The sequence below is a fragment of the Hippoglossus stenolepis genome, chromosome 8, assembly GCF_022539355.2.
Source record: "Hippoglossus stenolepis isolate QCI-W04-F060 chromosome 8, HSTE1.2, whole genome shotgun sequence".
NCBI lineage: Eukaryota > Metazoa > Chordata > Actinopteri > Pleuronectiformes > Pleuronectidae > Hippoglossus > Hippoglossus stenolepis.
In genome coordinates, this window is record NC_061490.1 from 3,198,007 (window position 1) to 3,225,216 (window position 27,210).

At 40.5% G+C, this 27,210-nt stretch overlaps 1 long non-coding RNA gene across 1 annotated transcript; it reads left to right on the forward strand.

The window, feature by feature from the left end:
* The first annotated feature begins 10,711 nt into the window (after positions 1 to 10,711).
* Positions 10,712 to 11,784, forward strand: LOC118114013. Its single transcript, XR_004697410.1, has 2 exons — positions 10,712 to 10,822; positions 11,454 to 11,784. It is a non-coding gene; the product is annotated as an uncharacterized LOC118114013 (long non-coding RNA).
* The last annotated feature ends 15,426 nt before the right edge of the window (positions 11,785 to 27,210 follow it).

Here is a 27,210-nt window from a genome sequence, read left to right on the forward strand (position 1 = left end):
CCGGAATGTGAGGATTTTCTCTTCTAATAATCAGGATATAAACAAAGCAGCAGTGGTAATTGGATGTTTATGAGCGTGTGTCTATACTTGAGCTGAATGTGTGAACAGACATTTCACACAGTGGTAAACACACCCCGACACAAGGTCAGACGCTTGACGTCAGCCTCCGCTTCGCTTCTCCGCTGCTTAGAAACACAGAGACACACACACACGTACATATACACACACTCATACATAGAAATCAATTGTGCAGTACATCACTCTCTACATGCTGCAAGAACGCTCTTCAATGTTTCTCTCGTGTGTCTCTCTCTCTCTCTCTCTCACACACACACACCACACACACACACACACACACACACACACACACACACACACACACACACACACACACACACACACACACACACACACCTTATCTCGCGCACTTTATGCAAGTGACTCATGGCATGGTTCTTTCTGTTCAGTGGCTTGTATGAATCGGTTGCCATAGAAATCAAAAGACAGCTTTCATAGGTTATGCAGAGTAATAGGTCTGAAAATAAAGGCACAGATCACTTTGAAACTGCAGCCAGTAGGAAAAAAGGAACTGATTGCCATAATAGGAAATGATGTCTGCTCAGAATTGGACTGAATGATGTCGGAGGAATGCTACATTAAATTCATGATTTATTGCAAGTTCCAGTTTTAATTATTGCTCGAGGCCAGATGTTGATACTTCCTATTGAACAGGCCGTTGACCCTTACAGTTGCATCATGCAACAATTAGCATTACATATCAAGTCCCATTTTTGATACCATTTATTCAAATGTTTGAAATGGTTTATTTGCTTTTTTAGTTTTTTTGTGCCTGGCAGGGTCTGAGTTTCCTGTGTGGGAGAGTACTTTGCACATAATTTACAGGAAGTAATGCTCACATGTGCTGGTGGTGATGTGGCATGTAAGGTAACAATCAAACTCACACTCAACACACACAATGACCTTTTTGAGTGCACTGCATGCTACACGATCTTCCACCAGGAGAAACATTCGACCCGTCTCCAAACTATGTTTAATCATGAGAACACGAGAAGAGACAGTGAATCCGACTGATCCTCCCGCTCTTCAGTGTCATCCTGCCCTCAAAATGACACATCAGACTGGAGGAGTTGAAGCAGCTTGGTCCACTTTCTTCTGTCCCAACCTGTCTCAAGCCGAAGAGAAAACTAACCGAGCCTGACAGGAACCTGACAGGTTCATGATTATTGCCTGATTTTGATGTGCAGTGTGAAAAAAACCAGGGGGCATATCTCACCACCACTACATGTACTTTCACCAGCATCACCGCATTCTGTGCTCTGAGTCTGGAGCCAAGACTCAGACTAGATTTCCATCAGCCACTCTGTATGTGTCTTTGAACAGTTGACACATAGCGATTGCTGACTGCTGATTGAGCGCCAATCTGGGGTTTTTATCAGGGAGTTGCAAAACTCTGAGACTGGCAAATTGGTTATCTGACTGTAGTGTTTGCAAGTTAGTTTCTGCCCCTATAGTTATGGCATCCTGCAACAATGTGGTTTTGGATGTGTGTGTGTGGTTGTGTGTGTGTGTGTGTGTGTGTGTGTGTGTGTTAAACCCGGGGGCTGCTCACATAACCCACTTCCACCCCAATCTCCTCCAGACTTCAGCAGAATTATCATCACCTCATCTATACCTTGGGGGGGGATTTCTGTACTACGTTCTGCTTTAGCCTCTTCTAATCCTGATGACATCACATAGGGGTCTAAAACGGCAAAAGACTATAACATTCACATTACTTTCTGTGCGCATGTCAATTAATGTTGTTAAACCATTGAATCGAAGTCTCTCCTGATTGAACTGGCAGTGCAGCCACTCAAGACGTGTTTGCAGCCCATCAGTGGTTGATATTTCAAACCCAACTTGCACCTTGATTATTAAAAAAGCACTCGACATCACTGCCAGCCTGACCTCATCTGTTGCTGAATCCAAAACAGCCCCCAAGGTTTACGACTTTAAGGTGTGAAAACAAAGCCCTGTGCAGACTTGAAAGGGGGCTTTAAAATGTTTATTGTGTGGAGCTGAGTCTGTGTCAGACTGGACTGACCCAGTTTCATGAGGGAAAAAAGACAAAAATAACATAATAACATCCATAGAAGCCCCTCAACCCTCTCTTTACAACACCTCTCCAGTGTCCATCCATATTATCACTCTGTTCCAGACACTCGCTTTTCACAGCTTCCATGACAATCTTCATACACAGCTCTTGTGTTTGGAAGCTGACAAAACTGAATGCAAAACAAACCATATCACCCATAACAGCTTTTTAAATACAAAAAAAGTGGTTGTTAATTATAAAATCTCCATGTTCATATCTTATATGCAAACTTAAATTCAGCATTTCCTCTCCAGTATGTGAGCTACTCATGTGACCTGCCCCAGCTGGGCCCAACAGTTCTGGCTCTACAAACCATTTCAAATTTCAATCTTCGAGGGAACAATATATGCAAAATACCAGGGTCTCAGCATGGCATTGTGTTGACAGGATGAGGCAAAAACACAAATGCTCCTTTGCATTTAAAAAAAAAGTTGTGTTCTTAGGAGATACAAATTAGAAGGGGGCCTTGGCGCATACCTCCGCTAAGGCTAATGTCAAAGCAGTATTTCTCATGAATTTCCCATTTATTATCTACACTGTGGCAGCCAAAATGAACCAATTTCTTCTTAATAGTTTCAGCTGAAGTTGGCCAATGCAGTTGTCGCTTTCAAACGAGAACTTGTTCCTCACTCTTTATTATGTGTACCTGTCACTCTGAATCTGTCACATATGAGAGTGACATTTGTGTGTGTGCACCCTCTGCTAAGGAATTCTGTGGGAAACACTGCAGAGAAAGTGAAACAAAATTCCTGGACCCGCCCCTTGATCCAGACAACCACAATTTGAATAGGTTCTTTCTTGACCCATACCACACCCTTCCACCAAGTTTCGTGGTAATCCCCCCAGTAGTGTTCTGGTTAACTAACTAACAGACAGACAAGACAAAAATATTACCACCCTGGTGAAGGTAATAAAAATATATGAACGAGAATTTCCTTCCCTCACATTTTTGTTCACTTTACGAAACCTGTGGAGGTTACATGAATCCACAGGTTCACATGTGTACACTCTATTGTTTATTCAACATCCAGATTCATCCCCAGAGGTTACCAGCCACAGTACTGTCACAGACAGAAGCTGTTCCAGATTATGCACAGAGCCGAATGTTCTATTTGTTTCATTGTGCACAAACACATCAACTCCAGTAAGAGTTTAGAAAATAATCCTGGAGCTGCCTGGAAACAGCCTCTTTAAAGTTATAGTGATAATGAGCACTAGTGAAAGCTGTAATTGTTTCCTATCATCTGGCTCTGCCTCCCTCTGTTGCCAGGTCAGATAATAAACAACTATTCACAGACGCCAGCCCCATTAACGTTGGAAAATGTTCTGAGACCACTGCAACGACAGCAATTAGTGATCGTTACTCGGTATATAAATACAAAATATAAGGTTTGAAGCATCTTAATCATTTTCAGAGTTGGTCAGATGTTATGTAAGAGATCCGAGCAGCAGGATCCTTAGGTCATTTCTCTGTAAAACTGAGATACTCTTCCTGAGCTCTGCTGTGTGCTGGTCTTGATATGGTTTGGAAAGAATGCAGAGTGGTAATAAGCAAAAATAGCATTCGCAGTGGCAGAACATCTTCCAAGTGGTGGAGGCAGTTCAAAGTCATTGTGCTTGCTGACAAACTTGCCCTTGTTTCTCTCCTGGCTCTCCAAGAGACATGGGAACCAGATGAGTATTTCGCCCTGGTTTGATTTAATTCCATCTGTGTGGCATGCTTGCCCACTGATTCACCCCTGCTCACTGCTCTGCTTTCAAAAACACACATTTCAGCAGTAAATCACAGGCTTTAGTGGCATGTTGTAGAGACTGTGGGGCAATTCCTTCAGTTGGGATTTATCCATATTACAGTATCAGACACGCTCATCGTCTCCTCTCTAATCAGAGTGCGTATCTATTTGCTTTCACGCTGCAACAACCTTACGCAATGCATGTCTTTGTGGAGCATGATCCCGGCGACTCATCTGTGTTACTTTTGTGCATTTGTCCCTAAACGTATTGATGAGGAGTGGCTGCATCCAAGCCACCAAGACACAAACATTTCCTCCATCGGGCTTTACCAAATAAACCAGTTATAAACAAGAGCTCAGCTTCCACCATTCCAGCAGGGGAAAGCAAAACAAGATGCTGAGGCTGCAGAAACACTTCCCAGATGTTTGTCACGAAGTTTAGGAGACGGGCCGTATGGTATGATTATTCCGCTGCTCATGCTGAGCACAAGGATCATAAATTCCTGAATGTATGTAATACTCATTGGCTCAATCTGCATTGAATATATGAAGCAAAAATATTTACGTACTTACCATGGCATCTATACTAGCAAATGTTAAAAGACTTTCAAATAATTTCCATGTGAAAACCATTTTCAACGTCTCATATTCCAATGTTGTTCATATTTTGGGGTCAATAGTTTGTGCACTATCTTACAGCTTTCTTTAATGTTTGAGGGCTGCCATACAGAATCTTTTTTCTTTGTTTGTCTTGGAACACAGCATCCAGGAACCTAACACGAGCCCTGGAAGTCCCACTGGTTTCCAGTCGGATCCCTGCATGTACCTCTCATCATGTCTTTCAGTTTGGAGAAAATGACAGGACGTACTGCACATCATGTAAGACCGTCCCAGGTAGGGACTGTCAGGCTGTCGCTCTCTCACAGCCATTTACAGATGCTCAACAGGGTCTTGGACGTCGGTAGGTGTCTGCACAACCTTGAGGGGGTGTACGAGTCAGGGACTGCTGTTCTTGCTGCTCTGGAAGAAACCAAATCCACTGAGACGAATTGAGAGCGAGACACACAGGGACGTGAGGACAGCTGCTGAGAAGCGTCTTTAACTATCAGCCCAGCCAAGGAAAACAAAACAAGACGATGCAGCATCCCATATGCAAGAAGAAGAGACAGGAGTCAGATGTTGTTGTTAAAAGCTTTTATGAAATATGACCATCATCACATTTTCCATCGGTACAGTGGTTTAGGACAGTGATTTAGTAACTGTCTTTGTCTGATGGACCCACATGTCTTTCTGATAAACACGTTCAACAACAACACTTGTGTGTTCTTTTAAGATTTGAAATAACACTGTAAAAAGTTCAGTTGCAATATTACTTTAATACGTGAACTCACATCATGGAATGTCGTTGTTTAGGTCAGTTTGGTGAAGTTTGCATGTACTACTACTTAGAGTAATGGAAACTATATATCCCAAAACTGTATTTTACTGTATAAGAGAAATGTTTTGCTTGCATAGTTCGTAATGTCTCTGTGTGTTGTAGTTCTTTCTCAATGATACAGATATTAGCACGCTGCAATAAAACTAAAGAAGACCACCATGGGACTGATAACTGAAGTCTCCAAACAACCTGCTCAGTATTTATCTCAGTACACTCAGCTAATCTTCAATTATGAGGAAGTATAAGTCTTTCTGGGACTTCAATATTCCTACATGCCTGTTGTATTTGACATAATTATTGAATTTCATTCATTATGGTCTTAGAAAGGTCTTAAATGTAACTTGTCAATACCTACAGAAACCCTCTACTATTTCAAATGTTTACTTTAAGCTGACAATATTTCAACTATTCATGTTACATTTAGCTATTTTAATTATTTAACTATGACTTTTAGTTCATTATTTCCTGGCATTTTACCATTACTTTCAGCTAAGTGAGTCTTTACTGTTAATTTAAGCTATTTTAACCATATCCATTAATTCATTATTTCTGTCCATTAATTTTAGAGCTGTTTATCCATGACTGTTGGTTGGTTATAATATATAATTATACTAATTAAATAAAACATTACTTCAAGCTAGCTTGCTAACTAGCTTTGATGCACTCTGAGTGACAGCTTTAACATACTGGTGGGAGGTGAGTACTGTGTAGTCTGAAGCTGGAAACCTATTGGTGGTGTGTCCTCCTCAGCACAAATATGAATATATATTCTTGAAATCTTTCTTTCTATCAGTTAAGCAACACTTTACTCATTTTCCTCTACCTCCGCAGTAAATACCTCTTCTTGGGACTTTTGAAGAAAGAAGGCCATTTTTCACTACATTGTATAAAATTGATTATTGGGGCTCAATGACTCAAATGTGTTTGTGATTGAAAATGTATTCTACTTAGTTTAGACCCGGCACAGCAAGTCATCCTTTGCAGCACAGCTGTGAGCTGAGTTTTTTTAAAGACAGACAGAGGAGAGAGGTTCGCCTTGAGCCATGAGGTCCATCTTGGGGTTACTGTACAGGAAACGTCCACTGCCAACGACCACAGTGTGTTTATGCTCGTTGATAAACCAGCATCGTGGTCTAACACAAACAGCTGGTTCTCTGTATTTAGGTGTGGGGTGAACAGATTGCTCCTTGTGGACCCGCACATCAAACATTCCTGTAAAGCCGAGTCCACGGAACCCTCCGTGGAACACTGCCAGCACGTTTCCACGTCTGATCGAGGCCACCCGCCCGCCAGCCTGCGGTGGAGAGAGGATGACAGGATGCAGGCTGAGCGGGGCTGGCTCGGGGCAGAGGTTTACTGTAAAGTTTACGTGAGTATGCCAGCATGTGTGCAAGTGTTGCAAGGTGTGGGACGCTAATATGCACCTTTGCAGAGTGTAACTGTTTTAGAGGCATCCTGTAAAGCAGGCTGAAAGCATCCTTGACTTAATTACACAGCGTGTCGGCACTAAAGAGAAGGTTCCCTGTGAGACCAGCACTGGAAGATCAGTGTGAAGAATGAAAACCAGACTGCCAAAAAATGGGAAGTTGTTGACTAAACATCTGTGAGTGTGTGTATGTCTGTGTTTGTGTGTTTGCTGGCAGGTTTGCAGGTGTTAGGAGCAGTAAGCAGGCAGGGCTTGATCAGGAGGGTTAAAGGTCAATGATTCATGAGCTGATGGAATTTGATATAAAAATATTGGCTTTTTGTGCTTTTCTCTCTGCAGTTAATTTTTTCATTTGATTTTCATTATAAATGATAATTTTTTTTTTTTTTAAGTGCTATATAAATACAGACCATTCACCATTTACCATCAATTCTATATAAGGATGCCATCTTCATGTAAAGGTTATAAACTCCACCTCCTCCATGTTAGCAGGATCAAAATAAACAGTCAAAGTGCACGAGAAGGATGGTAACAGTAAGTTTAGGTATAGTTCTTATCACACTGATGTATATCCAAGAGCAAATTTTCCTGCTATAGGTTTTGTTTGAACTAATTCTTTTTATGCTATTAAAACAGGATGAAACGTCATGATTGACAGATGAGACTGACTCACAATTGGTCAAGCGCGTCCATCAGCGGGAGCCTAATTGCTACTTTAGCAGCATCCCTTGATTGCTACTGTACAGACTCTGGCTCCAAATGCATAAGATGGTAGCGCTCGTATCCAGGATATTTTGGCTTAATTTCTGGACAGTAGGAGGAAGTGGAGATGAATTGTCGATCTTTAGTGACAGTCTGTATGCTAAACCTAAACAGTGTTTGTTTTCAACTTCAACTGACATCCTGTCGTATGAGTAAATACACACACAACAGATCTATACAGTTATATAAAGACACAACAAAAACCTGTTCTATGCAAAATTGCTTCATCAATAAGCAACATGGCATCAGAATGTATCTATTACAATCATAAATGATTTTTAAATGTTATTATTTAGTTTACATTCATTATTAGTATCACTCTCTTTGAGGAATCTGTTGCTCAACCATTTGTTATATTATTATGGTTTGGTTGAACTTTACTTAAATATCAGATTATATAATCATATCACTCACAGCTATTATTTTATATATGATAACAAAGCCTCAGGTGTCAGATTCGCACCTGCAGTGGAGCTGCCTTTAGGTACGGGAAGGCAAATCAATATCAGTCCAACAAAATTTAAACTGTCAGCTCTGACAACAGTCCACAGTTTGTAACCCGAGGGGACGTTTAATGAAATGCCTGTCAAGTGCTGACTGTTGAGCACTTACAGCTTTGTAAAAGTAAAACAGGAAAATGCCTCCGTCAAAAGAAAAACTGGAATATTTTTGAAACATTTACATGTTTTTGTGCAAACTTGTGATTAAATTAAGTTAATCTTCAAGACCTGATATTACGTGTTATGAAGTGAGGGATGACTTGTGTTTCCATTTTGTTAACAAGAACATTGCAGTATTGCCTCCTGATACAAATCTCTTCCATATTGCTGTAATGTTTAAGAAAGTTGTGGTTTCATGCTCGGGTTCCATGCGGATGTGTTTCTGACTGGGGTTTCACGGCATATTAGGATACCAGAAGCTGCGTTCATGTTTAATTCAAGAACATGAATTATTCTGTCACAGGCTTAGCACTGGCTGTGACACAATGTATGTAAACAAAGACAGATCACTATATGCCCACAGGCTCTTACATTGGCTTTGCTTGTTGTCTTTGTGTTCCAGAGCCAAGTAGTGATCCTAAATCTTTAGATAACTGGTGATAAGATAAGCTTCGGAAAGATTTACTGGCCCATAATTTTCCTGAACTCCTAAATTCACACTCATCTTCAACAGTGATGAAAAAGACAAACACACAGGAAATTGTCATCCAATCCAGCAGTCCCACCTGGGCTCTGTAAATCATGACATTGGCCTTCTCACATACAGGGCCCCCCCCATTTCAGGAAAATGCCTCGAGCCCAGTTCATGTCTGAAAACAGCTTTGGTGTCTTTCAGCTCATTGTTTTGTTTACACATTCTCATTTCCAGCTGCAGCAGGCAGTTGTTTTCAGAGAAACTGTAAACAAGCTGCACAGCACCAAACAGCAGGCAGACACAGTGAGTGACTAGATATTGAGCATAGTGGAGCATTTAGCATAAAATAAATCAGATCATTTCCTTAGGAAACTAAAAGAGAGAGGAGACACAGATAAACACAACTCAACAACTCAAAGAAATGAATTATAATTTTCCTAAAGTGTTGCTTCCACATTCACCATATTCATTTTATAAGGTGATAATAGGTCTAAATTATATTAAATTATAACAGCTTAGTGTGTCTCCACTCAAGTGCCCAAGAGTTTCATGTAAATAAAAGATGAATAAAACACAGCGGATTACTGGTTGAAATAATAATTTATATATATTATATATATATATAATAATCACAGTTTAATTTCAGCTCTGTAAAACACTCCGAGAAGAAATCCATCTCTGCTCAGTTAGTATCAGTGTGGTGGTCCTCCGAGTTGTGGTATCGTGTTGATGTTGGGAGAAGCAGTAGCTGCAGAACAAAAGTATGTTTTTTTGCTATATAATTAGAATATTCTTATTTACATGGATTGCTATTAGCAGAGTGGATGTGGAAGCTTTTTAATCAAGTAAGAGGAGGACGTAGTTACCAGTGGAGGAACTTCAGGCATGTGGACGTCAGAAGATTGTAATTATCCCAACAGCTGATTCTGATTCTCTCTCTCTCTCTCTCTCTCTCTCTCTCTCTCTCTCTCACCTGTCATTGACCAAATGCATTCCTTTACTCCTTACCTTCTGTTGCATTTCAAGGGACTTTGCAGGCCCCAGGTAAAAAGAACCTGGAAGGCCCCGTCGGACCACATTATACCTATAACACCAATCTTAAAATCAAACCTCTTAAGCTACAAAGATTTCACAGAAAACTTGTGTAATGGGGCCTCGTTCAGGGCTTTCTGACCATGGTACAGCTGATCATAGAATTTAAGGGAGAAGCCATTCAAACTTGAGGGGGTTCAGCGTCTCGGTCTCCACAAAGCTGTCAGACCCCACAGGTACAGTACGGTGCGCTCCTGAGGCCGTATTCAATAACATTCTGAGATTACTCTCAGACTCAGGCTAAAATGACTCCAGCAAGGAGTCATGGTTTAGGATTGATTTGACTGTGCGCAAGAGGAGGTGTGGTTGACATAGTTGGTAGGTATGATGCATTCTTCTAAAAGGTGGGATTGGTTGATAAAAACAAAAGGCCAACAATGGACAGTGAAATCAATAGGCCTATTCATAGCATTTAGTCTCTGAGGCCAAGAGGCTAGTGTGAGAGAGAGCAGCAGCAGATCAACACCTCAGTCCCTGTGGCTGTGCTGTACCCGTGAGAAGTGTGGAACCTGCTGGTGTGTGTTATAGTCTAAAAGTGAAAGTGGAGATAAAAACACTATTTCTCAACCGCTTACTTGAGTAGTTTCAACTGCTGGCAAAGTTATCTTAAATATATTAATAATGTCTCCTCTGCTTGTAACTCTTAAGCCTCCTAGAAGCCCTCACCCTTTCTCCGAACAGTTTCTCCTCCAGGAGCTTTCTTAATCTTTTACCAAGGGTTTATTCATTAAAGGAGACATATTCCACTCATATTCAGGTTCATAACTTTAATTTGTGTTATTACTTGAAAACAACACATCTCTTTCCGTATATGGTTCATTGCTGCAGCTCCTCTGTTCAGCCTCTGTCTGAAACACTTAATTCAGCTCCTGTCTGTTTAAAGCCCCCCCTCCCGATAAAACCCAGTCTGCTCTAATTGGCCCACTCTGTTGTTATTCAAAGTGTGGGACTCCACTCTGGCTTTGGCCTTGTCAGGGTGGTGTGCCAGAGGAGCTGCTTGGCATGCGTCATGCCAATAAGGGGCATTATCATGTCACATGACATCCCGTTGATACAGAAGTATTGGCCAGACTATCGTAAAGGTAAAAGCTGAAAAAGCATATTATTTCACATTTAAGAGTTGTTTTTTATAAAAAAAATATGTAAAGATAAATAAATGATGATTAGTGGTACAAGGTACCATGTAGCTTAACTACACAATGACAGATAGTACTTGGGTTTCCTTATAAAGGGTTATATTTAAGACAACAGCTATATTTATTGTATTTCATATTCATAGTAAGATGTTTACAGTAGGTATTGTATATTTACTTTGTTTACATTCTTATGCAACAGATTTTCTAACTTTTTTAAGGTGTGTTGATTCAACTTTAGACCGTGTAGTCTGTGTAGTGCTGTTGAATCATATTGTATTTAACTAAGACATGTTTTATTTTGATTCCCTTCAATGACAAAAAATTGAAAGCACATGCTTTATTTAAAGTGAAAGTGTTTTCATTTTTAAAGTAACAATGCTGCGGAATAAGTGGTTCAAATGTGTGTTGGATTAACTCCCCACTTGTAAAAGAAATGATAAATAAAAATAAATACAAAGCAGTGTAGAGATGTTTCCCTCAGCTTCTCGTTTTCTTCTCGAGGACATTTTGACTTCTTACTGTAGGAAAAGCAGAGGTATTGAACTGAAAATGACTCATGATCTATTTGCTGTTACAGTTTCAGGGTCCTGGTGCACACGGGTTCACTAACACACTGAACACTCACAGAACACTCACCAGATGGAACAGCCAGAACCACGGCTCCATTTTCCTACCAGGACAAGTCAAAATGGCTGCTGTGAAAAAGCCCCATGGAAAACATCTGGGACGTTCCCTGACTGGACTTCATCGCTGTGTGAATTTTGTCGATGAGTAATATTTTCTTGAGACATGGTTTCAAGACAAATATTTGACTGAAAAGAAATAAAAAGTCATGATGAAAATATGCAACAATGTCAACAAAAATATACTGAATGAAATTGTGAAAAATAAACCAAACGATAAATGAACTATCCATCCATCCATATCTACACCGCTAATCCTGTTAGGGTCGCAGGGGGGCCAGAGACAATCCCTGCTGACATCGGGCGAGAGGGGGGGTACACCCTGGACCACCCAGGTCGCCAGCGAATCACTGTAACATTCACACCTACAGAGAATTTAAAGTTTCGGGATGGGCTCTAAGGCCATTGGGTAGTGTGCTCAAAGAAATACAGCATGGGGGGGAATCATAATTCTTAAGCTAAATCGCAACTCAAATTCTTGCAGAACTACATTTGAATGTTGAGGTTTTAATGAAGAAGCAGTGGCCATTCTTAATTTCTGCTCATTTAGTCTCTGATGCAGGAATTTTATCTTTGCTCATGTCTTTGCTTTTTATTCGTGTTATCTAAATAACACTAATCATTTGACCCATTGTTTGCCATATTGGAATTGGAAGAATTTATTACAATAAGAATCTATAAACAAAATGATACCCAACCCTGGGCCCGGATCTAGAAGTGGGCAGGGCTGGGCAATGCCCACCCAAATTTCTACTCTACCCACCCAATTGGTCAGAATTTCCTGATTTCGGAATTGCTGGTTGGACATAGGGCTTCATTTCAATAAACTATTACCTGATAAAAATGTATCTTCATTTGAATGATCCGATATTAATTCATAAAAAGGACACTCAGGTCCCATGGGGGAAAGTAAGTTTTATTTTTGGTGCTGCCTTCAGGTTCTAATACAAAGATGACAACCAAGCCAAAATCTCCAGGTGTTCAGTCACAGTTACTAAAGCAAACTGGGCCGTTGAACATGTCTTTTAACATATTTTAAATCAATTACACCTGTAATTAAAAATAATCTTCAGTGTTGTGTTTGATTGCAGTGTCGTCCCATTACAGCTTCCTGAGTGGAACTCATCACCTGCATGTGTGCTACCGCAAGGCTTAAACAAGTTTGATGGAACAAGTCTGTGGTTGGCACATGTAAAAAAACATAATTAAATAATAATATTTATTATTATTAGGTGTCCAATAATAATAATAATAATTATTATTATTATCATACCAGGGCTTGGTTGAATTTCCTATTGTGACACATTCTTTAAAACTTGGAAAAACTTCCACTGTTTGAAAATACAAAAGGTTAATTTAGCTGTTTGAATAACAAGTATTATCTTGTATTCCAGTGACATGGTGTCTAAGGTTAAACTAATGCAACAAAAGAAGAAGCCAAGAAAAAGAAGCAAAAAAACTTGTCAAACTAATGAAAAACAAATCTACTAAATAAAATGTGAGCATAACAATCATATTCACACCTCATCTCATTGTGGGAGAATAGAGGAAAATGTGCTAATACAGTTTTTATATTGTGACTGCTGCTGCAGTGTAAATCCTTCTGGAAACACATCACTGTTGTAACAGTGTAAATTGCCTTTAGGAAGCTCTCGGCCTCATTGAAGGTCTTAAAACAATGGATTAATGTCTGTTCAGAGAATATATCAGAGTTTTGCCAAAAAAACATGAGCCAGCGTAGATGAAGTCTTTTCTCTCAGCCCATAAAATCAGTTAGATTGATGTGGTGGCTGATCTGCCAAGAGGAAGCCAGTCGCTCTAACACTCTCCTCCACAGACTTTAGCTGACCTGACCTGACGTGTCTCTGAGCTGTTGTGCATCCCCTCTACATTCGACCACGGTAACAGAAACAACACATCGTCACAGGAGGGAACAGATGTCGAACAACTTTATTGTCCAATTACTCCGCCATGGCAGGCATCCTGAACGGTGGTCCCAGGGAGATTTATCGAGACAGGCCCATCCACGCTAAACTAAGGAAGTTTAATGAGGAGCAAGGACAGGGGAGTGAGGTGGACACCTGTGTCTTTTGTCTTGTGTCCAAAACAAACAGAAATATTGTGATAACGAGAGATCTGATTCATCGAGAGGAAAGATGGATGTAGACACAGGTACACGCTCTGTGCTTGTTGACCTTACATTTCAGGATCAAACTGACAAGAGGGAAACATTTACTGTAAGTGGCTTTATTCTAAAGGAACATCGCACATCAACAGCCAAGATAATTAATGGCATGTTATTACTAATAATTCTACTATCTTAACTATTCGTGCGCCCTTCAAATTTCCATTTTTCTGAGAACTATCCCTTTAATTAAATGGAAGAATATACTTTACTTCAGACTGGACAGAGGCGGAAGTTGTTCTTCTACTACGACTGCTTCACGATATAACATTGTAAACACAATGCATTCTGATTGGTTAGATGTGTACATGTCGCAAGCAAAACCGTGGAAAAATTTACCTTGGCCTTAAAAAATAGATGCAGCAATATCGCAAAAGTCCCTTGTTGATGTAAAATTGGGGGAAAAAAACATGTCCAGTGTGCAAAGGCTCAACCTTTCTGTTCTGGAACTTGCGATCTCTTAAAGGATGATGCCTCATCCACAGAGATGGAGGGGTCGCTGAAAATGTTGGGGAGTAGCAATATGTCACCTATGGGTGATCTTTGGACTGATATGTAACTATGCAAATGACTGCATTGATCTGGGTGTGTTGCTTTGGAAAGTTATCATAGTGGCATTTATTTCATGCAGCAGTTTGCAGATGAACAGCAGAGCTTTGCCTTTCCTATAACAAAATAATCTGACAGGTTTCTCAGCTTGCATGGATTTGCAGCATTTTTGATGCAAGGAGCCATCTTGAGGCAGGTGCTGATGTGCCAAAGTATTAGTATTACTGTATTTTTAAGATCTTTTCTAAACTACACCTGAACAAGATGCTCCTCATTCCTCATTTTAATGAAGGTATCATTCTGATCTTCTGATCTGATCCTCTAAAATGGCACACAGGCTAAAATTGTGACTTTAAGTCTTGTCAAATTATGACTTTTTCTCGTAAAAATTACGGCTTTATTCTCAAAATCTCAGATTGTTTTTGCTCTGATTCTCTGTAGTACCTCTGCATTGGCACCAGTGCTGCCCTGACAGAATAGCCTCATTCAAATGAATTATAGCACTCACATATCGCGTTGCAGGCTTCAAGGAAAACAGAGTTCATTCACTTTAAATGGGCTGCGGTCAAGCATTCTTGAACTACATAGTGGTTCCAGTGCTTTCCTTTGCTAATGCTGTGTGCAGTAGAGATTGAGAAAAGCGTATCAAACGGCTGTGCAGGCAATCAAATCCTGTTTGCTCGTGTGCAGGTGTTGTATAATGAAATCATGTCAATGCATAACATGAAAGCCAGCTATGTTGTGTGTCCCAAATGGGAAACTGATTAGTTGTTGATTTATGATGATCATGTCAGCATCTGGTGCCAGGCACACCCACTGTCAGGCTTTAAAGCAAGGCATATGTGTGAGTGCTCAGTTCTGGAGCTGCATTTTTTCCAACAAGGCTTATTGTTCTCAACTCAGCATTGCTCGTCACCGCTCTCATCAAAATACAAATATTACATAATATCTTTGGCAAGAAATGTTCATCCCTAAAATAGTCCCACAATTTGACAATAAGACTTAACTCCACACTGACATGGTTTTAGCATTTAGATATTTAAAATCCTCACACTCGATTTTACAGAGGCCACGATATATTAGTAGTGTTCATTTTTAAGTTTATTTTTCAATTAAAAGAAGACTGCTGACAGGACAGGGACACTACAGGGGCCAGTTAGATTTCAGCTGGGGCCGGAGCCCCTCGACGCGCCCCTGGATCCACCCCTGCCAACAGGTATCCACAGGCCTCTTGATGTCAGTTAATGGCAGTCAGCCACTAAAGCTTAAATACATTGTAAAACTTTAACATAAACTGATATATTACATAAGTGTGATTACAAAGATAGGGTCTTATTATTGTACTGTCAAGTCTGGATCAGGGAATAGTAACAAATAATGCACAGGGCTTTGAAGGGTCAGAATGTGTTTGTTTGCATGTTTTTGAAAGAAATGACGCACAAGTGCTGGTATTGAAATGCTATTCTGTCTTGAAGCCATTAACACAGGCTGCAAAGCTGAAAATACAGAACTGCATCCAAGATCAACATAGCATTTGACTTTGTTTTTTAAGTCTTGAGTCCAACAGTATGTGATCCATATGGTGAAAGCTCTCATCTGCTTTTACTAAAATCATATGACTGAAACATTCAAGACACACATAGAGGCATGCTGGGCTTATCTTGGTCAGCTGCCGTCACTGATGTGCTGTCAGTGGGACGTGCCAACAAAGTGCTCTGTAGCACCACGTCTCTTCTTCACTGTACCCTGCTGTTGTCTGTTTTGCCCTTCACTAATTTCTCCATTAAACTCTCAAACAGCTTGATTATCACCTAGGGAAGTGCAAACAGATTAGCTGCCTTATTGTTACTAGTGCACTGCTCGTTTTAAACCTGCCAGTTTGGAATGGACTGTTTGCATCCTAGTTTTCTCTCTGAAACTGTAGAAGTGAGCTGCACTCATTCAGCCATGGCAAGTAAAGACAGGCCTTTGTACTACATCTATACAAATATTTGGGGCATGCGCGTGCCGGTGTTACAAGACATGTGTCCAACTGGACATGTGAATTTCTGCAGATTGTTTGAATAATAGCTTGTCTCCTATGCATATAAACAGTTGTATCATCGCAAAATGCAGAATGCAAATGCACAACAGCTGTTAGCAAAGACAACAGGGTCAGCAACAATTGTAATTGATTATCCATGTTGTACTCTGCACTGGTAGCTGAGCATAATGCTGGCTGTCTTGTCTGGAAGGGGGAAATGTTATAGTAGCCTGAAGAATCGGAACAGGTTATGTTGTGACCGAAAAGACTCAATCCGCAAGCTGTTGTGAGTGTACTGTATATGTCATCATTTCCAAACGCCTCTGTTTCTGCCCATTCAGACCAAAACACATCCCCAGAGTTTTCAAACTAAAACAGGGCCAGCAGCGTTTCCAAACGTCTCCATCTCTGAAACTCTGGAGTAGTGTGGACAGCGAGGTGACGCATGTTCAAATAAAAACATAGTAATTTGTATTTGTATGTAGCCTCTGTCCACAGAACCCTGAAACCCTGCTGCACCTGTTTATCCTAAGTTTAATGAAGGTCGAATCAGTACGCAGCTAGAATCAAGTGTCTTTACTTACCTTGATATGTGCCAGCCACTGCTGCTATACAGTACCGGTTGCCTGTTAATTCAAAATGTATTAATATTGAACATAACACGTGTCCACCAAATTACAAACTGCACTGCCTTGGGTTCTTAACAATGCACATGCCCAGTCTGGAGCTGATAAAAGGAACGGGATGACTGGATTTGGTAGATCGAAGATACTGTGAGTGGTGCAACCATTTTTCACTCTAGACCACTGTACTTTCAAATGGACACACACACACACACACACACATTTAAGCATGTAACCAGAACAAGCTGTTTTCCATTGCTCCTGCACATGCCAGCAGATCATTATTTTGTTTGGATGTTGGCCCTGTCACATGTGTGTCACACTCTTGATGCTTCATCCTCTGCAGCATGAGTTCATGATTCATGATTAATTGCTCCCAGTGCACACAAGGGGTCATTAGGTGTAGGATTAATAAAATATTCGAAGTGGTTTTCGGAACACTAAATCAGCGCTCGGGCTCAGGACGATGGTTGAGAAGGATGCTGAGATATCATCTGGCATATCAACTGGTTTGAATCTCTGGTTTGTGACTGTTTCGTGCAGCCTGGAAGATGAGATTCATGTGGGCAAAACCAAGACCAAGTGAAAGCATATGGATCATGGGAGGACAATGTAATGGTTATTTCTTATGTCTTTCAGTCATATAGTGACAAAAATGCAAGACTACACACAAAAATCAGTTTTTCTCTTCAGCATTTAACTGAAATGAATGAAGAGGTTGGAGGATCAATGTTGATCAATGGGACACATTTTCCTTTCAAAATATCAGAATCTTAATCTTTATATGAATAAAGAATGATCCTCCATTCTGCCTTTAACACTGCATCATGTCACACGGGGCTAAATGTCCCCCTGCTCCTGTGACTCACAGCCTCACAAATTCATGACACTGACGACATCAGTCAACACCCAGTTACTGCTGGTGACACAAGACGTCACTCTGAGAGTCAAAGGTCAAGCAGCAGGAATTAATAATTGCTGACATGTATTAGAGACACGCGGCCGATGACTCGACATCGTTGGCCCTTATGACGTCTATTCATGGGCATGAATCACAGCACAGTGGCACATCATACGCCAGCGGGTCTGGCCTTTGGAGAGCCTGAAATCCTCTTGAGTCCTGGGAACACAAGCAAAGCTGATCATTCATCTTATTGTGAAAATGTAAAAAGCCAATGCTTGCTAGAATTGATGGTAATTAAATGCAACAGGAAACTGTGAGAGTCTAGAGCTCAAACATTGGGGAGCGTTGAGCCAGTGCGTTCACTATGTCCTGTTTGAAAAACTGAGAGGGTTATTTTTGCCATGAATCTCCATTACTGTGTACCAACCCAAACAATGTTGACCGACCAAATGCTTTATAGCTTTAGGTTAAAGAGACACTGGTGTTGGGATAGACAAATACCATCTGCCTGATGGGGTCTGCCTGGGTCTGCCCAATATGCTCTCAGGCAATGTTTTAATAAATAATGATGATGCACATACTTGCGTTTGCATGTGTTTGATACATTAACACATTCCTGCCAATGGTTTCACACTATTGCTCTCATCACATGGCATCATCAGGAGGAAATAAGTGTCTGATTTTTGCAGAATTACTGCAAGTTAGTAAATGGATGTAAATTATCCAGGATTTAAAATATTTAATAAATGCTAAATAAACAGTTTTATGAGGACGGAAATACAAAGAACACTTTTGTTGGACCTCAAGTCAGTGACAGGCACTGAATATGGACTTGACTTTTGTTTGTTTGAAAACTCTTCAGATCATCTTTTATTTTATACAGCATTGCATTTAGTTGGTTTTTGCCAACGTTGGGGCAGCAGCAGAGTCATGAAACGAACAAATCTGTAAAATAATCAGAAATTGTGGAAACATTTAGAGAAATATATGAAGGATGAATAAAGTAGAAATGTATTGCTTTGGCCTTTCCTCAAAGGGCCAAGCTGAGGCTAAGTAATCTGTTTCTGCAGCTTTATTTATGGCAGCTGTGGCTGAGTGGTAGAGCGGTCGTCCCAGTGATCCCAGTCTTCCTCATCTGCATGCCGAACTGTCCTTGGGCAAGATGCTAAACCCCGAATTGCCCCTCATAGAAAAAAGGGCTGCCCAAAGAAGCACTGTATGAATGTGTGTGTGAATGGGTGAATGGCAAACTGTACTGTAAAGTGGTCATCAAGACTGGAAAACCACGATATAAAAACAAACCATGAACCATTTACTTTTACCTTTAACCAGAGGTGAGAGAAGACCTGCCTGTACGGTGCCTATGATGGGTTGAGGTTTGGCAAGAAGAGAGATGAGTGGTTAAAGTCGAGTAAAAACATCAGGGCAGTGAGAAAAAGCAAAGCAATATAAGAAAGAATACGAAAAATAATGGAAACAAATTGAATAAATGACTTTGTATGTATTAAATAAACAACTCATCAAACAGAAGAAAATGTTTAATTTACATGCAAAAAAAAAAAATATATATATTTAAAAATAGATACATGAATATGTACAGAAAAAAGGAACAAATAAACATGAAAATAAATAAAAATGCTTGTAATTATTCTTTCAAATGTTGCTATTAGTTGTTACATGTCCACATGTATTTGCTCTATTATCTATCTTTATCTATATTTCCAGGTGGGGTTGATGAGAACAGGAAGAGTACAACACAATCAGGCTGCAGGCTACAATGATCTGCACGATGCTAAAACAGCTGAGGGTTACTTTCTGTGTTGGGTGATTATTCTCTGTTGGTTGGTCACTATGACCCCTTTCAGACATGGTCATTAGATGAATCGATCCCAAATGTGTTCAGTTCAGCCCTTAAAAATACAACAAGATGAAAAATGAACATCGTAAAAAAAGAATTCGCAGAAAATCTGTTCCGTATGTTGTTAAATCAAAAAGTGTGTATTTTTTTGGGAGAGGCACATTGTGTGAACACAGCTGATAAGAAAAGTGTTAGTTCATATTAAAGTCAAGTAAAACATCATAAATCAATCCTAAGAAATCACAATCTTGTAGTGGGGCTGCATTTATCATGAAAATCCCATTGGAAGTTTGGAATATATGTGTGCGACGAAAAAATTGTCATTACCCTCCACATATGTTCGGTCTGTAAAATCTACAGTGCAACCTTTTTGTTGAACTCCATGGAAAAACATCAATTGTAATGAGGGGTTACATCAGCGCGGGGTGGATGTTTTTTCCTTCACATGGCGACCCAATTTATGGTCGAATTCTGAGGTTAAAATCACAGAGAAAGTGAAGACGCAGCTGTCAGTCCGGTTCAGACAGGACAACATGGATGGAATGAGGAACACACAGGGTGGTATGGCAATTGAGGTTTGACTATAGCGTCGTCTTGGACGGCTGCCTGCATATTTGATCGTACCCGGAGGGCCGGGCTGTGCGAGGTACATTTTGAACAGTGTGAGTGGGAAAAGCTACCGTATGTACGTCAGAGCAGATTATTACATTCAAATAAACGTTTTCTTCTTGTTTGGACCTGCATGCCTCATAACACAAGTACAACATACAGAGGATGTAGCACATAGTTATTGTGTATGGTGAAAACAAGAGAAGTGAGCTATATACATTTTCATATGATACGTATAATCTTGGGGATCTTGGCAATGGGGTGAAATGATAGGGTGCACTTCTGTACAAAAGAGGACGGAAGATGATACCGAAGCCTCTCATATAATGCCGTGCAGTTTTTACTCATCCAGACATCGTGGAAAACGGACGAGCCACAGTCGGCTCTTCGCCACAGATGGATCTTCGCTCCATCTGTGGAGGAAGACACAAAATGGCAGAGTCTCGGGGCGTGGCGGGCTACGTGTAGGTCAGTGTCCACACCAGCAACACATGTGATTATGACTGACCTGAGTAAATATTTGACTTTGCCAAATGGGAATCAAGGATGAAGGCAGGATTAAAAACCAACCATGTGTAATTACATCAATGCCATGCCCTTTGAAGCTGTATTACGGCTGAGGTCACATGAGGACATGTCCTCCTGTAACTACCAGGAAAGCATGCTGCTATTCAAGGTCTCGTAACAGGAAACATACAATAATTTAACTGGGGTAAGGAGTCCACAGAGTCTGCATGCAACACAGTGCAGCAGCATTGGCTGGTGTTCATCTCCGAACATCTGCGAATTAACAACCAGGAGCTACAGCACGGCATTCTGTGTCTGTCGTCCAGATTAATAGAAGTGAAAGATGCAGAAGGGTATTCACCTCCTGTTTGTTCTCATGCATGTTACTACGGTATCAGCAAGAGAAACATATAAAGATTACAATTACAAACTAGTGCTCCCGGGCTATTAACATGCTAAGTGACCACATGACAACAATCCTTCCTGCTCATCCCTGGTTACCTGGGAGTTTTAGAATCAAATTTAAGATTTTACTGCTTGTTTTCAAAGCCTTGAAAGTTCAGACTCTTGCCGTTATCTGTGTATCTGTGATCTTTTGAATCTCTTTTAAGGCCCAATCCCATTTCACCCCTTGACCCTACCCCCTTAGCCCTTCCCCTTCGTTTTGCACATTCACGTGTAGGGGTCGGCTGTCCCAATAACTGTTGGGACGGAGGGGTAGGCCTAAGGCGTAAGGCTCTATACCCCTCCAAACGCTGATTTTTCAGACCCTCACTTCGAACGTAGGGGTACCCAGAATGCCTTGCGAATCACCGGCAAGCTGGGAGAGAGACACACAAATGAAGTATTTTCTCCATTAATAGGGATTAAAAAATTACGACAATGATTGTAATATCTTAGTATATCATTTCAATGTATTATGGTCATTTTTTTCACAACAACCTTAAAACAAAAGATTGCAACTTTTGTAAAGCACTTGCTATAGGTGCTATATAAATAAAGTCATCATCATTATTAATATTGTAATTATTAAGTCTCGTGCACATGATCTGGATTTGGGAAAATGGTTTAATAAAAAAAAAAACTGAAAATCATAAGATTGGAGACTGATTTCACACAAGGGAAGGCCAGTTTAAGAATGTAACAATGAGGATTTGATAATAGAAGTAGATTTTCATGTAATTTATACTTTAGGTCACGGATTTGGCGTCTGTGGTCTGAACTTTCCCCCAGTCCCAGACCTCACAGGTTAATCATCTTGCCAAGAATTTATGTTGAATTGTAGGTTTTTCTCAGGGAGGTTCTCTTCAGTTGACAACTCTACACTCCTCAGCTGCAAGGATCAGATCCTAATCTAAGCTACAAATTCTTACAACCCTACAGCGCTTTCCTGGATCTTACCTGTGCTCTTAATCAGGCCGGCAGCTTTGTATATAGCAGGAATCAATCAGTGGAAACTATGAGAGTTTTCGGGAAGGGAGCCACACATAAATATAAGAAAAGTCGTGGGAAAGAAACGCTATAAAACTAAGTTTTACAGTATGTGGGAATTTTGACTAACTAACTTTTAACATACTGGTAAACAAGTATATTGCTTTTGCAAACAAGAATAATTTTCACTCTCACCACTGACTATATACAAGACACAATGTGATGCCTTGGTTCCAATGTTATTTTACTATCTGTGCTTCTTCCAGCACTTATGGCTATGGCTCACAAGCTAGACTAATATGCACAAGCATTTACCCCCCTCACCATACACACACACACACACACACACACACACACACACACACACACACACACACACACACACACACACACACACACACACACACACACACACACACACACACACACACACACACACACACACGTCATATGGTGACATCGCGAACCGGTGTAACAGGCCATAGTATACCCCCAGTCCGGACTATACCTGGGGTTAAAGGGGCCTAGGCTAGATTATACCCCGGGTATATTATGGCCTAGGCCAATTCATACCCCTCAGGCCAGATTATACCCCCATGATATCAGTAGTGTTGAGTGATATACACAAGAATTACTTAATTTTTCAACATTTTATTGGGGGTTCAGCTTTGTCAGGTAAGTTAAGTAAGAAAGCTAACTGACTTCAATCTTAAAACTCTAAAACATAGACTTTTATTACTTCAACCAGAAAAACAGAAAAAATATTAGACTTCCACAAAGATCAAAGATTACTACGTCCTGAAACTTCAACTTCTAAGACTAGCAAGTCCTCGCTACAATATAAATGTTCAAAGTTAAACACTGATAACAACATCAAAATGATCATGCTTGTTTTCAAGATAAAGTGCATGTTCTGTTGATGACTGCAGATTGAAGCTGGGGTATACTCTGGCCTGGAGGGGTATAGTATGGCCTAGGCTATTTTACACCCCCGGGTATAGTTTGGCCTAGGACAGTTTATCCCCGGGGTATACTCTGGCCTGGGCCAAAGTATACCCAGGTTTAATCTGGGCGGGGGTTAATTTGGCCTGTTACACCTGTATTAGATTGGGAGCAAGTTTTTTTATTTATATATTAATTATCAAAAAATAAAAGCCTACTAAAATGCCTGAGGGGGCTGGACTGGGGCTGCATAGATTTGTGACAGGCCTATAGCCCACCCTCGCCCCGGTGCACGAGCTTGGTTGCACATTCTCAAAGTGTAGCCTGCTCCTGCTAGCTTTTCCAGGATTACCAACCCTAACTCTAAAAGTGCAGCAAACATTCAAATTAAAAAGAAACCTGCAGATCATTCGATGTCATTTTCTTTGATCAAACTGACTAAGCTGTAAGATAAGACACACACTTGGAGGAAGTTTGAAGACAAGTTAAGGACAGAGGAGAGAGTGCATAGATAAAGAGTTGCAGGATAAAAATGTGGAGTGGTTCAGCTGCATTTAGCCATGTTTCAAACAGGGTGTGTAGAGATGAGAAACAGCCCTCAGCTAAAGTAACCCTGGTGAGTGGGTGGATAAGTACATGAATACAAAGAGAAACATAAATACATTGAAAACCAGACAGAGGAGATGGACAGGAGCTATAACAAGAAAGTAAGAATTAAGAAAGTAAGTAAGTAGGAAAAAAATCTAAATAAATCAATGGGTTTTATTCATGGTACACGTGTGAGTTTAGTTAGAAGGAAGCTCAAATAATGGCAGAAACAGTCCACTAGGCAAAAAGGGGGACATTAAATTACTTGCAGATCAAACTGATGATAAAGGTAAAATTAAGTGATGCAGAGAGCAGTGTTGCCAAAAAATAATCTGACCAGAAGTAACTATTGGCTCTCTGAAATGAAGCTGGAAGTCGCTAGATTGCGTAATGAGGTCACATGTTACGTAGATGTGTAGGGCTGCCATAGGATTAGGCATAGACGTTGTAAGGTGTTTTATTAGTGTTTTCTCATAATATTGTAATAGTAGATATATTACTTTACTTTTGTAATGATTGCAAACCCATGCATGAAGTTCACTGAAAAAGCCGGTACAGTACTGAGTGTAAAATACCGAAATGTCGATAGAAGTAGTTACCGGACTGTTGACTAAAATGATTAGTATATGTATGTTTTCCTATATGCCCAATTTTCTCTGTTCATACATATGGGCTGTATGTCCGATGTCCATTCATCCCCTATATAGTGAACAACCGCTAGTCATTCTCTATACAGTGCATGGGGCTGAATGGGCTTTTCGGACATAGCTACAGAGTGCTCGTACAGATTTTGGTTTTAGCCATGTGCACGGTGATAGGCATCATAGCATCACAGGTTTCAGGTCTGTGTCTGCCTGCAATGCACACTGGCCTCCAATCACATCACTGAGAGTGAGGTTAGAGGCACCAAAAAACTTAAATATGGAAAGAGGTTATGCAGCAGGTGAACACTGATAGAGCTTTCATGGCTGACTCCAGACTTAACATGATTTCCAATAAGACAGTGAATAAAGCTATTATGTAAAATAAACAAACTATAAAACTAACTATGAAAACCATGGTCCTGTACAACTGTGGCCCCATATCACAAATCTGTCCAGTAATCAACATCCTCTACCACCCATCAAAATGAACAAATAAATAAAACATTTAAGGATGCAATGCATCGCTGTGTAACGATGTAAAATCCCATTCACAATGACACGAAATAATGATTTGTAAATGTTTGAATTCTTACTCACTCACAAAGGAAGTGATAAATTTTGTTGAGCAAGTTATTGCAACTCACAGCTGTGACGAGGATTTCCTTCTAAGACGTGGCAGCTTCAGTGTGTTGCTGTAATGACAAAGCATCTCATAGGATCTTGCAGCTGTCTCTTTCATTACCTTAACAAAAGGCAATGGTGGAGGAAGTACTCAAAATTTTTATATAACCCTTGTGTTGTCCCTGCTTCCCCCGGCTGTTGGCCCCCTCACATAGCCCACCCCATATTAGGACGCACACGTAGCGCAATAGACAAGTGAGCAGCCCTTGCAGATGTATTTACCTAAATTAAATCTAGGTAAATACAGATACATGAATAATGTACATACTTAAAAACTAAGTAAATTTACATGTGTGACAAAAAGTCCCAATTTGCCATCACGTCCAAAGTGTCCCACATCTTCTGGCCACAGTAGACATAATTGTTTGTCTGTCCTATTGGAGACTTAGCTCTGTCTGTTTGGCTTTATAATGTCCACCCCTCCTCTCAAGCAAGTGAGCATGAGGAGTTCAGCAGGAGATTGTTCACACTGCAGAGGTGATGCTCTGTAATTTAGCAGGGCTAAATAAGGATCTCTTTAAGTCTCCGTTGCATTCTTTAACAGTTGTTTTACAGCCCAAAAAAGAGAGGACATCTGTCCTCTCTTTTTTGGGCTAAGCTGTTTGACTGTGGAAACAGTGGACTTGATGTTATATGTTAAAATCCATATGTCTCTGGAAAGTCTGTTCTACTGCCTGGTTCATTTTCACTCACCATGGATTCTGCATCTCGTGAAGACGGCTTTAGTTTGTTTCATCCCTTGTTTCACTGTATCACACAGCAGGCCAATCTCTGGATAGTTTGACTGGTAGTCCTTGATGACAAGGTAGTCTCTCCCTGCCAGCTGGAAGTGTTCCCACTGTTCTGTTCCCACTGTTCTCAACAGGTTGCTGTAGGCCACAATGCCTGCTGCACACTAGACAATTTTCAACCCATTTTTGATATGCTAATCGTGAGAACGCACACACTAGAGGATCCAGTCGAGGTGCAAGACCACACAAACAACTTCAGAGTAGCGATTCCAGAAACTTGGGAACTCAGAAACTTGCTTGAATTCTGAATTTAAAAAAAACATTGGGGCTGATTGATGGTATCATAGGCTGGTTGCGCTTGTTTGTGCAATGTTTAGCACAACCAACAGGACACCCTGATCAAACACTCATATTATTGCCACAATTCCCCAATTCTGTCCCCCTTTTCCACTGTCCACCTGGTACGTGAAACAAAAGTCTTATTTACAATGACGGAAGCCATTTTTCAATTTCAATCAAGTACACAACATCCGTCTGGAATCACTTCCTGGTCATCTTGCTCTCATCGTTGATTCCAGGTCTCTGCTCACTTTCCCAATTTCTCTACTACACCACTGGGTTGGAGTCTCGCCAATTTTTAATCATTAATATCATATTTACGATAAAAAATTGGGGGATTCCAAACAGATCTGTGACATTATGTTTGTATATTCCTCACACTGCAGGATCATTGGTCAAATAATCGGTGCAGATCAGCGTGGTACTGGCAACACGTGTGACAGGGACCCAAAATAAATGATCCTGTAGTGTCGGACCATTTCAAGAGGCCACTATGGTTATTGGTAACTGACATGACTTGCAGCACTGCATATGTGACTCAATGATTCTGGTCATGTGTGGCCAAAACATCATATCTGTTGCACCTGTCAACTGAGCGCATGGACAATCCATATCACATATCATATGACAATCTATTTATCTTCCATTTGGCCACCGACCAGTCAGTTCCTCTTTCAAGTTCTACAATGGCTGGGTCATCCTCTGGTCTCCTGGTGGGTGAAGTCTTTCTTTTACGAGCTGCAGCTCACGTTGCAGCTGCAACTGCTCCTAGTCCATCTTTTCAAGCGTCTTTTAATAGGAAGGCTGGGTAATTGAATTTCAACACTGGACCTTTAAAGAGACTGTTCTTAAGCTTTTCCTATTCTTTTCCCATTCCGATCACATATTAATGTTTCCTCTGCCACTCAGCTCCACTTTCCAGCAAGCTGCACAATGCCCTTGTGTTCAACGGCATATTGGGAATTAATCATCTCATGTACTTAACGAAGTCTAGCACACGTTTTTTTCTTTGAGTGATGGTATATTTGTCATTGCTC